Source organism: Meriones unguiculatus, chromosome 17 (assembly GCF_030254825.1).
Source record: "Meriones unguiculatus strain TT.TT164.6M chromosome 17, Bangor_MerUng_6.1, whole genome shotgun sequence".
Taxonomy (NCBI): Eukaryota; Metazoa; Chordata; class Mammalia; order Rodentia; family Muridae; genus Meriones; species Meriones unguiculatus.
The window spans coordinates 53,906,438-53,918,827 of NC_083364.1; positions in this window are offsets into that span (position 1 = coordinate 53,906,438).

Genomic DNA, 12,390 nt, shown 5'->3' on the forward strand with positions numbered 1-12,390 from the left:
CTGATATTTTAATGAATGAAAGAAAAAGTCACTATAGAATGTAAAAATGAATAAATAAAAATTGGGGTAGGACTGCAGTTTAGCTACCATGCATATGACCCTGCATTTAATTTCCAGAGACAACAACAAAAAGTTTCTAGTTCTTCATGTCTACGTGATTTCTGTAATAAAGGAATGTTTTGATGATGCTATTATTATAACTAATAAATTAACGTTTCATTGATAGATGCACATCCTGATCTGAATCCTGTCCATTTAAGGCTTAGCATTCAGTGTGCTTCAGTTTGGGAATAGAACACATGTCACCCTGCAGTGCATGTGTGGGAAAGGACGCTTAACAACATCTGGTGCCATTTCTCAAAATCCCAGGGCTATTCCCTCCAAAGCCCTGCATCTCTAGGCAACACATGTAGTTCGTCACCCGTTCCTGCATCACAAATAAGCTCCTGATGCGAATGCTATTGTTTAGCAACATCCTGGATGCAGTCTGCTGTCATCAGCTGCCGTGCGGCTGATCTGCAGACAGTTGACATGGCAGATGTCTGGTATAGTCTCGCACAGTTCTGCAGTCTCACTGGGGTAAAGGTAATCATTCTGCTCCTTTGACATAAATGAAGCAATCAAGTGCATGCCCTAAAGAATAAGCATGGGATGTTGGTAAAACTTTTGGTACTACAGAATGTTTTGACGTTCAAGTTACTTTTTTTTTTTTTTTTAGCTGCTGGAATTAATCTGTATCTTGCTTAAAGTTCTTAGTAATGGTACTTCCAGGGCTCTATAAATAGGTCAATACTTTAGAGTCTGTAAACACATCATTCTGGAGGGAATCTGTCTGCTTACGAGTCTGTACCCTAAACTAGTGGTTGACATTTTTTTCCTAGAATTTTATTTATTTATTTACTCGTTTATTAATTTATATTTGCCAATTTATTCACTTTGTATGCTAGCTGTAGCTCCCTCCCTCATCACCCTCATTCTCTCTTCTCCCCTGATACCCCTCCCCTAGTCCATTGATAGGGGAGGTCCTCTTCCCCTGGTTGACTTTTTAAATACAAATAAAGAGACTGGCAGTTTGGCTGTTCATTTCTCAAGTAATTTTCTTGAGCATACAAATCCCAAGATATAGTTAAGAGCAGAAAATCAGGAAGCTGGTACTTAATAGCTTAAATCATTTCACACATCACCAGCAATAACAATGGTAAAATTACTGACTTACTTAATTTCACTTATTTGTTTTTTTCTTTTTTATTTATCATTTTTATGTTAATTACAATGTATTTATTTTGTATCCCAGCTGTTACCCCCTCCCTCATTCCCTCCCAATCCCACCCTCCCTCCCCCATCTCCTTCCTGCCCCTCTCTAAGTCCACTGATGGGGGAGGTCCTCCTCCCCTTCCATCTGATCCTAGCTTATCAGATCTCTTCAGGGATGACTACAGTGTCCTCTTCTGTGGCCTAGCAAGGTTGTGCCTCCCTCGGGGGAGGGAGGATGTCAAAAAGCCAGCCACTGAGCTCATGTCTGAGACAGTCCCTATTCCTCTAACTAGAGATCCCACTTCGATACTGAGCTGTGATGGGTTATATCTGGACAAGAGTTCTAGATTATATTCGTTCATGATCCTTGGTTGGAGAAACAGCCTCAGAAAAGACCCCTGTGACCAAATATATTTGGTACTTATGGAGCCCCTGTCCTCTCCAGGTCATACTAACTCCCCCTTCTTTCATATGATTCCCTGCACTCTGCCCAAGGTTTGGTTATAAGTCGCAGCATCTGTTTTGATACACTGCTAGGAAGAGTCTTTCAGGGGTCCTCTGTGGTAGGCTCCTGTCCTGTTACTTTTTTTTCCTATTTCCAATGTCCATCCCATTTGTCTTTCTAAGTATTTGTGAAGCATATTTTCAAAAGCGATTGATAAATATTTGAACCAGAATAACAATGGTATATGTCCATGCATAATATTTATCTAGATTTAACAGCATCTAAATTATACATTCATATAAAGCACCAATATAAGCTGATCCTATTACACTGAGGAGAAAACTGAGGAAGTAACCCAACTGTTGAATTTAGTGATTAATACAAACATGCTGACTCCATTTAATTTCTAAGGTATAATATTAATTAATAGATACAAGTTGAGAATTTCAAAGTTTCCAGTGTACAGTGGACTGTACACTGTACAATTAGATTCCAAACTTGTATAGGGTAACACGTGAACACAAAATTTTCTAACATTTGTAAATTAAGTGTATTTAACAAAAATTAAAATAACTTGATTTATGTTCAGGTGGGAATTATAAGGTGTATTAGTGCTAGTCAGAGTTCTCAAAAAAAATAGGTCAGTAAATTATTTATCTCTCTCTCTCTCTCTCTCTCTCTTTCTCTCTCTCTTTGTCTCTCTCTCTCTTTCTGTCTCTCTGTCTCTGTGTATGTGTACAAGTATAAATAGATCTATTTCATTGAATTGTCTAATACAATTGTTCAAGTGCACAATCTGAGGCCAGGAGGTTTTCTTGAATATCATTATGGAAACTGACTGTACACTATTGAGTCAAAATTTCTTTCCCCAAACAATTTCAGTCTCAGCAGTAAGGCTTTTTATCTGATTGAATGAGTCGCAGCCACACTAAGGATGGTCATCTCAACCATTTAAGATTAATCACATCTACAAAACCACCAATCATGCCAACATTTAACTTCGTAGTAGATTATAACCAGCTCACTTAAGTTCTTAAAACTACTACAGAGGTTAAAAAAATCTGGAGAGGACAGGAGCTCTGCAAGCAGAGCAACAGAACCAGAAAATTTGAACACAGGATCTTTCCAGAGACTCATACTCCAACCAAGTACCATGCATGGACATAACCTAGAACCTCTGCACAGATATGGCCCATGGCAGTTCAGTGTCCAAGTATGTTCCCCAGTAATGGGAACAGGGACTGCCTCTGACATAATCTGATTGGCCTACTCTTTGATCACCTTCCCCTGACAGGGGAGCACCCTTACCAGGCCACAGAAGATAACAATGCAACCATTCTTGATGAGATCTGATAGATTAGGATCAGAAGGAAGGAGAGGGGGACCTCCCATATCAGTGGACTTGGGGAGGGTATTAGTGAAGAAGGGGGCGGAAGGTGGGATTAGGAGGGGAAAAGGGAGGAGTTTCTGGGGGGATACAAAGTGAATCATGTGTAATTAATAAAAGTTAAAAAAAGAATAAAAAAATAAAATGAAATACATATATACAATTAAAAAAATACCGCTCTTTTGTATTTAACAAAAATAGTACTCACATTTTTATGGAAAAAGAAATAGTCTGTGGAAATCAAAGAGGGAGAAATAAGCTTCTGAACTGAAGAGAAAAATGCTTTCTCTTGGGACTGGAGAGATGGCTCAGAAGATAAGAGATAAGATTGCTTTTCCACAAGACATGGTTCAATTAATTCTCCTCATACACATGAGACTTACAATCTCTTAGAACTCTAGTTCCAAAGGAGCAAATATCCTCTTCTGGCTACTGTGAGCATTGCACATACATGGCACACTTATTTGCATGCAAGTTACCATTCAGACATATAAAATAGTAAACATTTTAAAAATGTTCCCAAAGCTTCATTTCATAGTGGGACCATGTCCTGACTCTAGCATTGTTTTATGGATGGAAATGGATTTGCTGTTTTTAATTCCTTTCCATTTATATGTTTTGTAATTTTGTGATCTTGGCGTCCTTGTGAAATGAGGCCAATGATATTTCCAGAACCAAGATTTCTAGAAAACCTACAGGAATAGAAATAAGCAGCAGAAAAACCACCCCTGGAAGGACAGTGTGCTGTCTTCTGTGCTCGCTTTTGAAAGTTTCATCCCTGCATCTGGCTACCTAAGTCTGTGAGCTAAAACCATCTGGGAAACCAGTGATTACCAGGATAAGTATAATCCATTATGGGAAACTGATTCTGACGCTTCATTTTTAATGGAGTGTAAAGGAGAACCATTCCGCAATTGTTTTCATAAGAAAAAAAGGTAAGATTGGTCCTTCAGCACTTAATGTGTTTCTTAGAAACATATACGAAAGGAATTTATTTCCATATTTAAAAATTTTTAGTTTTTTATCAAAGTTTAACCAATTACCTTTCTAGAAAAGTAGTGTGAATTCTCCCTCTTGGTCTCTGCAGCTGTACTATATGAGTGCTTTTCTCTTCCTAGTCAGAATGAAAGACTGGCACTTGAGGATTCATCTTGTTTGAATACCAAGAACTAGAGCAGTATTAAACACAAATCTTGTGGTTGGTAGTTATTTTTCAGATAAATGATTTCAAGGATGAGCAACAGGAAAGAAACCAAAAATAGAAAATGATCATATTATTTTCATGCTAGATTGAATGAACAAACTTAAACATATTCATAGGCCCATAGAAATGATTTACCTGACCCTTTTAAAACATTATGCATACTATATGAGCATACTGTCTTTGAGTTTAAATACAGATTTTAGCTGAGAACTGTAAGTTAGACATGACAAAGACACAGCATGATGGAGAAGAAAAGAGAGTGCTTTGATTTAGAAACAGTATACTTTTTAAATAATCAGCAAAGATTTTCCTTGTCTAAGAAGAGGGACTTGTGTCACCATTGTTAACAGTAACCAAAATTAGGAATGGAGAGTTTATGGCAATCATAATTGTACTGGCACTAAAATTTATTTTAGTGTTGATTCAATGCTTCCCAATGCACCAAAACTATAAGGACAAAGAGTAGGCTTTGATAAGCTTTCTATGGCTCAATAATGCTACTTCTTTTTCTTTTCTTTTTTTTTAATAAGCATGATATTTTCTTCTGGTATTTGAGGCAACATCTTTCTTCCTGACTTGTTGTTAAAAAATAAATAAAATAATCTTCACATTAGTGACTAGTTTCCTTTCTATCCCTCCCAGGCCCTGGCACCACTTCCTATCACATTCCTTGTGATTTGCCGACGCATCAGATCAACTTGTCATACAAGAGACTCAGGAAACTCAAAGGAAGCCAATAATTATTGATCATTCAGGATGAGTAATGTGTATTAATCTGGGGAAGATCAAGAGATGTGTTCAACTAAAACGTACTTAGATTCTAAGGAATTGAGAATTTTTTGAGGTTTCTAGAGAAAAGGGAAAAATGTCATTTGTTAGATAACAGAAAGATTTATGTCCAAACTCTCTACTGCTTAGGTCTCCAACATGACAGCAAGTTACCTCTATAATTCTGTACTGTTAGAGGAATTCATATTAATTTTCACACACACCCACATAATGTCATGATATAGTAAAGAGTAAAGACTGACAGCTTTGGAGCTACGTGAAACCAAGTTTAAACTCTCAATCTGAGAATGACTATGCAACCTTGAGTAAATCACTTACAGCTTGTCAGAGTTTGTGTTATCACCTCAAGCAGTAATTAAAATACACACAATAAAGTGCCACTCTGACTATTAAATATTGTTTGAATGTAGAGCAGTCAGTGTCAATACTAGCATAGTAATTCTCCAGCCAATGCCTATCTCCCTTCTTTGTACTCTCCTTCATAATCTCCCTTTGAAGGTCTTCCCTCTTCTTTCAGATTCATGCTGAATTTTACCACTAGTTTGATTTACAGTACTTGCATCAAATTCAACTGAATGTTGCAGGATGCTTTTTAATTTGATGAAGTCTTTGCTTCTCTTGAAAGACATAGTTCTTTTGAGACTATTAAATATGATATGTTCCATTCTTCAACAAACATGCTAGACCGCATCAATAATTCATCTCTGTGTTCTTTGAGTTGGCAGACCCAAATTTAATCTCACTTAAAAGATAGACTTTTTTGTTTGTTTTAATTTTGCAAACAAACCCTTAAAAATGTCAATAATAAATCTTTCTTTTCAATTCATTCCTTTCCCTCTTCAAAAAAAAAAAAAAAACAAACAAACAAGGGTTGATGTCTACATGAAATGCTATATTCAATAATGGTGTGCTTAGGAAATTACTTTTCAGATCTCCCAGTTCAATTTATATGTATGTCATTTGACAATGTATTTGTTGTCTGGCTTTTAATCTATGTCATTTTCTTAATACCTAAAAGACTTAAACTCATTTGTCAAATCTTTTGTGTGTACAAAAAGTTAAATAGTATGTTCTCATAGATTCTTTTCATTTCACACTAAATGAATGGCCAGATTCTGGAGTTTCTCTCATAGACTTTACAAGAAATATTTCATGGTGGCTAGAGTTAGTTTTGCCAAAGGCCTAGTCTTTTACCAATAAAGATAAAATAAAAAAGTATAGGAAACTCTGAAATATCTGTTATTTCTTACATTACAATAAGCTTGCTATAGACTAAACGTTTACACAATTGCAGTATTTATTTAAAATATTGACCTCCAAGAAAATGGTTAGACGGTAGAGGCCTTCACAGTTGGGTGCTGTAGGATATTTTATCGCACTGTGAACCCTGAGAGTGTGTATTGGAAAAACCTGTTTCTGGTTGTGGTATGACTCAGTCCCGTTCATGCCTTTAATCCAAGAACTTTCTGTAAAGAGGATTAAATATAGTCAACCACAGGTCAAGCGACAGACAAGCAACCAGTTGACAGGGAGTGAACACAGGAAACAGAAAACAAAAACAAAAACATAGAGATTGAGAGTAAGTCCGATCTAGAGAACAGAGAGACACACAGGAAGTAGAAAGGAGGGACATTAAGTCTGAAGGGTTTTTAAGACAGTGTGGTGAAAGAGAGGTTTTTTTTGTTTTTTTTTTTTTGTTTGTTTATTTTTTCCTTCTGGGACTTCCACTGAGTCGGAAGGTCAGCTGGGTGCTTTCTCTGTCTCTCTGAGCTAGCAGGCTTTCACCCCAGCATATGGCTCCTGAGTCTTTATAATATTGAACGTTTGGGATTTATTTTAAAAACAACAGTTGTTTTGGTCATAAAGGGATACTAGCTGTCCAGAACTGAATTAATGTAGGCGCAAAAGGCAACCCAGAAGAATAACATGTGCCACCATTCTTATAACATCATGTGAGGTGACAGTAAAAAGCAGCTATCTGTGAACCAAAAAGTGAGCCATCATCACACACAAAATTTTTCAACAAACTGATGCTGAGGTTTCAGCCCTCTCAACAGTGAGAAACAAGCTTCTGTTTTTTTAAAGTCAAAAGTTTGTACCATTTGTAGCATTTTGCTACATTGGTATAAACACCTTACAAGCCTCTTCCAAAGCCTTGTAAGAGAATCATGCATACTTTTAAAGTAACGTAGAGTTTAGATATATGTAATATAAATGCAAATATATAGACATACATAACACCCATTCCCACACACAACATTGGCATGGTGTTTCAATATACCTCTCACCTTTACTGTTTTTCCTGACCTATTTTCAAGATTCTGAGTTTTTGTTTTCTAATATCATAATTTAATAACATTTCTCCCCCTTTTCTTTCTTCTAATAATATCATAAGCTACACCATAAATTCTTACCAACATGGCTTCTCAAAGGTAAGCTGAACAAAGACAGCAGTGAACTTTCAAGATTCTTAAATGTAATATATAAATTCCAAGAGCAGGTACTGATAATCTGAGCAAGCAGGATGCCAATGACACAACAACAACATGACCTAACTTTGTCTTAACCAGGAGTTGACTACACTTCCTTATGATCGCATAGGTGGGAGGAAATGATTCAATTGCCAACCATATCATTCAAGACGAATGTATAGAAGCTCATGGGGAGTTCCATTCGGTTAACTATTCACCTCCTTTCTAGTCTAGCACTCCGAAGACTACCTGTAACATGGGGGTAAGGATAATGTCTGGACTGTCAAGTGAGGACCCTGTCCTTCGCCTCTCTCTTTTTACCAGGGAGTATAAAATGTTCCATTCCTACTGCCATAGACCTAGCTCATCCTGATTATTTTGCTTATGCCAATGTCATGAGTGTGAGATCAAGCATTTTGAAGGTTACTACAGCATGATCACTGATGGCCCTATCATGCCCAGAGAGAATTCCTTTCCTCTAATATAAGCAGTTAGTCTTTTCAAGCCTAGAAGGAAAGTATATATGACATGACCCTCTGTTTCAGAAAATGGAATTCACTTGCCCAACCTTCCTTGCCTTAAGTTATCTGGAATGGTCATAAGTGGTGATATGGTAACTTTGGGCCAATAGCAATCATTTGGAGAATCTCCATGCTAAAAGAATGCATCCTGGGGTAGTAGACTATGTAAATGTATGGAGAAATATGACTCCTTCCAATAGGATAAATGATCCAGCAGTACCAGCTCCCTCAGCTCCTATGTCTCCTCCTGAGTGCTTTCAACTCAACCTAACTGCCTGGAGGCACTCCACATTCTTGCTGATTGTATGATAGAGATTTGACTTCTTTGTACCTGAAGCTAATTTCTTCAAAGGAAGATGAGCCTGAACAGTGGTTCACAGAGACAAACTACAAACATAAAGGAGTATAGTGAGAAACAAGAACATGAGGAGATTCTCAGGTTTGCTTCCTCAAGTGCATACTACTTCCCTGCTCAGTGTGGGTGTCCATAGTTCACAGTGATCTGTAAAATCCTTACTGTGTTATAACTATGATACTAAATACTGACATACAAAGATGGTATTGTAACAATTTGCCTTCCCTTCATTTTTTTCTAGAATTTTCTTTCCTTGAGTGTGATAATTCTGGCTGTAGTGATATGGTATCTCTATATATTATAGATTAGATTAGATTAGATTAGATTAGATTAGATTAGATAATAATATATTAGATATATTGTGTATTATATTAGCCTGATGTTTAAATATAAGCACACTTTCTAATACTGAAGTTTTCAAAATCATACAGAAAGGCAAACTTGACTAATACCTTTAAAACCAACATAAAGGTTCTCAAAACTAAAACTTCAGCATGATATATTCACAATTGCACAGTTATTAAAGCATGCTAGGTTTTCATAAATAGAAATATATATAGAAGGAGTAACAATGATGTGTAGTATCAAAGTACATCATAGGGTCAGATGGAAGGGGAGGAGGACCTCACCTATCAGTGGGCTTGGAAAGGGGCAGGGAGGAGATGAAGGAGGGAGGGTGGGGTTGGGAGGGAATGAGGGAGCAGGCTACAGCTGGGATACAAAATTAATAAACTGGAACTAATATTAAAAATAAAATTTTAATTAAATTAGTACACCATATATTTGTGTGTACACAAAACATACAATTTTACAGAATTTATATGCACCAATAAAATATTTGTATAAATAAGGTATATATTGAACCTAGTGCAAAACAATAAAATTGAACCAAAAAGATGAGAGAAAAGTGTTCATGAATAGTAAGAAAAAGTATTTATAGAAAAAATCATAAGTAAGACAATATTGAATGACTACATGTCAAAAAATTTACTTAGCCAATTTATCTTATTCATTATTTAAGAATTTTATAATATTTAATAAAAATTAGCATAAACAAATTTATGTAAAGATGTTAAGAAATGTAGACTTGAATTTGCTAATAGATACCAGACTCTATTTTTCAATAGGTTAGAGATAAATTCTACCTCCATATCACAAGAATCACTTTCATTTCTATGAACAGAAACTATTTACCACTATTATCCCTCCTTATGTTACTCCCAAAGCATTGCAGAATAATTAAGAACAATGTGATGAAGTGATAATTGTCCATCCACAGGATCCTGAAACAGTAGCAGATAAGCCCCAAGCCCACATGTGAGGGATTGTTTAGCTTCTGGATGGGCTTGGGAGATAGTATCTAAATTGGGCTAATTGTGTAGGAAGACCCACACTCACTGGGAGTCATCCTTTCCTGAGGTTGGTTTCAGAACTATACACAAAGAAGAGAAACCACTGAGCATAAAATTCATTGTTTCTGCTGCTTGACAGAAGATGAAAATGTTCCAAGCTGTCTCAATCACTTGCTGTTCATGACTTTCCTGCAACAACAGACGGACCACAGTCTGTGGAGCTGTGGGCTCCTTCACGTTGCTTTTTGTCTAAATACTTTTATCAGAGCAACAAGAAAAAATAGCTAAGACAGGTAATGAAGGCATATGTTCTTACAATCAGATCACCCAGATGGTTTCTACGGATCCTGACAAGAGTCCCACTATAAACACACTCATGATATATATATATATATTCCATTTCAAGTTTGTATCTAATAAGATAAATGCGACTGAGAACTACAGGTTAGAGACTTGCTCGAGTGACACTTATCTCAGTTGCCTAGTTCTTCATCTTCGGACTCCTTAAGAACTGCTACTGGTAACAAGCGATTCTTATTGAATGTTGGCCAATAAATAATTTAAAATAAGCTATCGAAATTCAGAGACTCCTGGGCATTTTTTATTGCTGTAACAGAATTCCTGAGAAAATGCCTTACGAGGGAAGGGATTTTTTTTTCTTTTTGACTTTATGTTTCTGAGGTTTTCAGGAAAACTGAACAGGATCCATTACTTTGGACCTTTGGTAAGACAAACCATCATGACCACTTGAACACATGATGGGAAAAACTACTTCATAGTGGCCAGGAAGCAAAAAATATTGAGAAAAGGAAAAATTAAGGTAAAATAGACCTTCAAAGAGAGAGCCCCAGAAAGCTTTTTCCTCCAATGAGGACCAAGTTTTACAATTCCTTCCCGGTATTTAATTCTATTACAAGCACATCAGTGCCTTAATCTATTGATGTGATGAAAGCCTTCAGCAATCCAGTATCCATTCTCTGAGCACTGGATTATGGCAATACCTTTGGAAGAACATATCAAGCCCAAACCATAATACTCATCAACTAGGTGAAGAAGAAGAAGAAGAAGAAGAAGAAGAAGAAGAAGAAGAAGAAGAAGAAGAAGAAGAATGGAGGCCCAGACGATCAGTTCAGCTGACTCGTCACTCTCATTATAAATCCACGAGGCTGTTTCCTCTACAAAAGGGTACAGTGGAGATATCTTAATCATGTTTTCTGTTCAAACTCCTCCCCAAAAAGGTACCCCACCCCTTCTCTGAGAAGCAGCTGTGGCTAGTTTGACTGTCAAACAGAAAAATGTAAATAATTATTGAAAGACATTCAAATTCAGGTTTTTTTATTATTTTATAAACAAATCAACAAAACTGAACATGTGCTGCCTGACAAAGAACTGTCTCCTGGGCTTACTCAAAGCAAATCTCCCTATTCAGGACCCTGGGAGTGGATAGCAGAGACCATTTGGGAAATAATTTAAGGGAAAATAGCCTAGCCCAGTTGTTCTAATGGTAAGCAATTATAACAAAGAGCCATTAATTCCCAAACCTCTGTTTCCAGAAGCTGTGCTGAATTCTAACAAACATTCTGGTTACAATTTTCACAAAGATATGGTCTGATTTTCTACTTTTCCATATATATATAACATATATATAAAGTAATATATGTTATACACACACACACACACATATATATATATATGCTCACAATCAACTTTTATTTAGGGAGGCAGTGTGCAGGTCTATTCTCTGTCACTCAGTGACCCCACAAATGACAGCACACTCTCATTTATCTTGAATTTTTCCTTTGCATTTTATAATGATTTATTCTGAATTATACTTTAGCTATTCTATGCTGTGGTATGTTAATAACTTAGACATAAAGGCTGCAAATGAAGAAGTTTTTCTCCTAATGAATATGAATAAGATATTCACTATGAGTTTACAGAAGTGTGCGATGCAAACATTTTGTTACTTAAAACCATACTGAAATCCACAAACCTAAAGAAGCTAAATAACAAGGAGGACCCAAGGGACAAAGCTTAATTCTCATTCAGAAGGATAAATAGAATAGACACTGGAACTGGTTGAAGAGAGGGAACATGATTAGAGCCTATCCCACCCAGCAGAGGATTGAAGCAGATGCTGAGACTCACAGCCAAGCTTTGGGTAGAGTGCAGGGAGTCTTATGGAAGAAGAGTGGAGGATAGACGTACCAGGAGGGGACAGGAGCTCCACAAAGCCAACAAATCTGGCCCCAGGGGGGCCTGCACAGCCTGATGCATGAACCAAGGATCATGCATGGATATTTTGAGTCCTCAGAGCAAAGTGGTGGGTAGACATCAAAATGGTATGTTGACACCCTTCCACTTCATCTCTTGCACATAGACCTCAACACAGATATAACTGGAAGCCATACAAAGCCATGCAGTGTAAGCAAGAGGAGTAAAATCGAGACAGCTGACAACGATAAGGCCAAGATATCCTACCCAGTGTTTTCCAGGTCATATTACCAGAATGGCTATGTTATCCAAACAACAATGGCAAGAAAAACAAATAGTAGTCCTAAAGTTAATTACAATTAGGAAAGAAGAGGAAAATTGTAGAAGGCTATGATTCT